Source organism: Pundamilia nyererei, unplaced genomic scaffold (assembly GCF_000239375.1).
Source record: "Pundamilia nyererei isolate P.nyererei 1_Seehausen unplaced genomic scaffold, PunNye1.0 scaffold00034, whole genome shotgun sequence".
NCBI lineage: Eukaryota > Metazoa > Chordata > Actinopteri > Cichliformes > Cichlidae > Pundamilia > Pundamilia nyererei.
Window position 1 is genome coordinate 2,975,956 of NW_005187435.1, and position 4,776 is coordinate 2,980,731.

Sequence of the window (4,776 nt, forward strand, 5' to 3'; positions counted from 1 at the left end):
GAAAGCATTTTTGTAATTTTTTCATTTAAAGTGTCAAGATGAGAAATGTTCATATTAAAAGAAGCTGATTCAAGTTTCTTATTGACATACATTTACAGTATGTTATGCCTGCAATGAAATCCATAGGTCACTTGCAAAGCATGGCCTATATAACACTGGGAAAAACTAAATACATTTATTTATTTATGTCCCCTTGCTTTCTTTTTGACACTTTTGAGAAAAAAACAAAACACTGTAAACACAATTTATATAATCAGAGATTCTCATTCTGAATGTTTTCAACAGCTACTGAAGTTTTATAAAATGTAGAATAATTTAAATCTAATATATGACCTGGGGGGCATCCTTTCATTTAATATGGATTCAATAAAAAATTTTGGTAGGCACTGTATAGCGATGTGTTTTACTTGGAGTTAAAAAAAAAGTTGTTAAAAAAGTCCGTGTAGCTCCCCTTTGTGCTGACAAAACAGCTCTGAACCACTGAGGCATGAACTCCAAAAGACCTCTTAAGGTGTCCTTGTGCCACAAAAGCTGGCACAGAGTCATGAAACTGCAAGGCCCAAAGTTGGAATCACTGATATTAGTACATATGAGAAGATGCACTCTGAGAAATTCCCAGGTGATTCAAAGTCGTAGCAGGCTGCTAATGTCTGATGTTCTTTTGTCGTGACTTTCTTTCTCAGGGAATTATCCTATCCAGTGTACTATAACAGTAAATAATTTTTTGTTTTCTAACTTGTCAAAATAGTTTCAAAGGAACATAAGGCAAAAGTGGCTCCATAAGAGCATTGACACCACATCTGTTGAATGTCATATTCCTCAAATCAATTCTGAACATTTTTTGCACTGTCGCAAGGTGCATAATTTGTTTTCTGAAAGAGCCTACTGCTATTAACTAATACTGTTTTTGCTGGCTGACAGCATCCAAAAACAGCAAGAGGCAATTTTTGTGGTCTTCATCAGACCTTTCCAGACCTCGACCTGACCCAGTGACATGTCTAACCTCAGCCAATAAATTATGCCGGTGGTATCGTTTTTCCATGTGAGTGAACGCATAAACCTCTTAAGTATCTGATGCAAATGTATGCATGTTTATTAAGTGTTTATGATTGTATGTAGAATATGTAGAAGCAAGTAAGTTGCTGCTCCCTCACTCTATGACAAATTAAATCCTCATGCAGGATTATTCTGTAGTGGAATTATTTTCTGGAATAGGTTTTCTCTCATTTTTACAATGAACTATATATTTAATTAAGCATAAGTTAAATAGTGGTGGGCCTATATATTAGTATATTTTGCCTGGAGACCTTTAGTTACTTTTAGTCAAAGTTTGCTGTCAAGGCAGGAAGCTTAAGGAAATATTGTCATGTGTTAAAATTTTTTGGCGTAACTACTTTTGAATATTAGAATTTTTAAATCATTAAATTCATTATGGTATTAGTGTGTATGCATTTCCGGTAAGGATGTTTTTGTTGCGGTTACTAACACTCGTCAACACCAATGAGCAAGTTTCAACAGCTGCCTGGTGATTGGCAGAACACCCAATGGGAGGGGACAATATGACACACCTACAATACACATCATCTCTTTATTTAATCCTCTGTAGACAGTGTCTGGCAACTTCTATAGCAAATCTTAAAATAATACCACAACTCTAAACATGACATTCAGTCTGCAATATCCTAGTGTGTATTAAAAAGACATGACACAAAAGCATTTATAGCTGCAGCCTTTAAACTTGGCCTAAATAGGAAAGATAAACAACAACAACACATTAATGGATATCATACTTTACCCATTTAAGATGATCATGAATACATATTTCTACTCCAGTTGCCACATCAATATTAGCCATTTAGCTACTCCCTATTTTGTTAATAAAAGTTGACAGGGTGATAATTATTATGTCCCAGCAGTCAAGAATGGATTGCTTCTGATGAATGCCAGAGTTAGGTTATGAAGTTATAATGCACTGGATGACAGGACATCATCTCTGCACTGAAAACGTGTAGTTTTGTTTAATGTTTTGCAACTTCCCTTTCCAGGTGATATTTGGGTTTAGTTTATAATTAAATTGTGTTGAATAGTATGGTGATTAATTTTTTGTCCATCATTTTATATGCTGGTTGTCTAAACACACATTTTAGAAAGAGACAGAAAGAGAGGGAAAGATTCAGGCTTCAGAAACTGGATTAACGAAAAAAAATTATTTAATAGGTGTTCAACCTGCTGCCACCCCCCCACCCCTTCACATTACCTCCCTACTTCACCACCCACTCAACCTCCAATGTCTTTGGGGTCACGACTAATACAAAAAAGCCTAAACAGCTTTTGGCAGTCACTGGGTCTGGGCAGTAGAGGAGCATTGAGCTCAGACTTGCACACTGCTGGAAGGATCTATTACACTGAAAAAATTAGGAGAAGGCACAGTGTGACCAGACTGCTGTCTGAAAGGGAAGAGTGCTAAGAGGACTGAGAGCAGGTAGGTGGCCCTCAAAATGAAGGCTGGATAAGTAAATGTAGAAATGAATTGCAAAAGCCTATCCTCTGTAAGTCTGCAGCTGGGAGCGCAATCTGCATGAATACAATGTCTACCATCACTGTTTATATCAGAAAGATGTCAGTACTTTGTAAACAGGTGCTTAACATTGCAATAGAAAAGCTAATGTGTAAATGCATGAGACATGAAGAGATGTTTCTATTTTCCCATCCAAAGACTGAGCTTGAAGCTTAAAAGTGCTTGTAAGTCACGAATGTGGTATCTGATTTCAGTTTCTAAAATTACAGTGCATGCAGGGTTTGCTATCATATTAATAATTCAGACATACATTAAAACTTACAGAACATGATTTAATTACAAAGAGGACAGAATTGATGTTGCTGCATGAAATCACTTAAGCAAGGCATGTAGGCTTCTCAGTTTGAATTTCATAGCTTTAAATCTGGGAAGCTCATCATAGCAGTATGGTCAGAGCTGTGAGGTTGTTGGGTGATGACTAAGTTTAGAAGGAGGTATCAAATCAATATGTGACCTAAGATTCAAGAAGCTGCATAGAGGGAGTGGGTTGTATTTTGGCAGAGAACTGGATTTCTTTTTACATTAAATGAATTCACAGGGCTACAGTTCACAATGTACAAATCCTCCTAACACTGAGCACATACGGTGCATCTCTCTTGCATTTAAAGATTGAAAAAACAAAGCAAAATGCTGTATTCAGTGTAGTTAGTAGCTTAAATAGACAAAGACCAGCAGACTCATTACAACATACATATTACATGTAGGCTAAGTATTTCTTACATGTTTTGAATACCGAACATATAAACAAATCCACTGGGAGGCTCAAATAGTACCACTAACACTTGGACACTAAAAGACATGTCATCAGACTCAGTTTTGTGTTAGAAAGTGACTTCAGCTGTGCATCTTGTGCACTCAGCTGCAGTCAGTGATGTGTAGAAAAGTGCAGTGAGGGACATTTGAGAAGCTACCAGATGCCATTTCCAGAATATGTAGTCAGCGGTGCAGTCATCTGCAGTAGGTGTCACATGCGCTCCTACGTATTGGGTGCAGTCTAGTTGTCTGCTGTTTCTCAAATTTCTCAAGAGTCTTCTTTACAAATTTCTATATGTTTGAGACTCCATTTCATATTGGTAACATAGAAAGAGATCATTTCAGTATTGTAAGCAAAAGAAATACATAGATGTCATTACATAATAAAAAAACAATCATCATAAATATATCAGTGCTATTTTTACCACTTTTAATTAAAATGAAGAACATAATAATGAATAAGTACAGTAGTGAAGTATACAGGAAAACATGAGGCAACAACAACCAATACTTTTCTGTAGCAGTGGCCCAGCATTTCAGATAGTCCATCTCCAATTTCAGCGGTGGCGGCTTGTTATCTTGCCTGCAGTGACAGCCAGCCTGCCTACATACTGGTTATATGTAATGATTTTTTGAAGCGTGTTTTTTTTTCTTTTGTTTATTTTTTTTAAGTAACAACATTTAATGAAATGCAGCCTGCAGCACAAATCCGTGAATCTCTGGGACAGTGACTAAGACAGATTTATTCTGGAATGCATTGATAATAAAAAAATGTCTAGAATATCCCCTCCCCCACAAGTCAAAATTTAAAAAAAACAGATGCAAGCCGCAGCAAAACAGTACATGATAAGAGCTAGCACAGCAACAACTATTAAGTGGAAGAGAAGATGAGAGCGTTGCCTTTTGCAAGATGTCTCCTTTTTCGTGCTGTTTTCCTTTTACCATATGTGTTGTTCATTCTCAAGACAGACCAAGTGCCAAGATCACTGCTGGAGCCCAGAACCTTTTTAACATATGCTAGAGCATGTGCACAACTATAAATAAAACAGTTATTTGTGGAAATGTTAATGTGGAGATTATTTGACATCCAAATCAGTCAGTCTCTCAAAAGATGATCTCAATAGATCACCCATATCCACCACACACCAGCTTTCAATTCACCCAGCCTAACAACCTTCAAATGATTAGAGGAGTTCATATAGGTTCAAGCACACATGCTATCTGAATGCCTGAATTTCTGTAAGACCAACATTGAACAAGCAGGATAACAAAGAAAGCATAAATTTAAGAATTACATGAGCAACATTTCAAAGTCATGAGCATTTTGGTTATGTCTGTTTCTTCATTAGTAGAGTGTGACACAGGAACTAAACCATGTTTTAAACACTAAAAACTGTTCAAACACATCCTGAACCAGGGGTAACATATACACACACACACACACA

The 4,776-nt window shown here is 36.6% G+C and overlaps 1 protein-coding gene across 2 annotated transcripts in view; it reads left to right on the forward strand.

Moving 5' to 3' along the window:
* The first annotated feature begins 2,271 nt into the window (after nt 1–2,271).
* igfn1.1 (immunoglobulin like and fibronectin type III domain containing 1, tandem duplicate 1) overlaps nt 2,272–4,776 on the forward strand; it is a 25,842-nt gene continuing 23,337 nt past the window's right edge. For both annotated transcript variants that reach the window (XM_005729755.1, XM_005729756.1), the window contains exon 1: nt 2,272–2,482. The gene's annotated coding sequence lies outside the window, so the exon portion shown is untranslated. The remainder of the gene's footprint in view (nt 2,483–4,776) is intronic.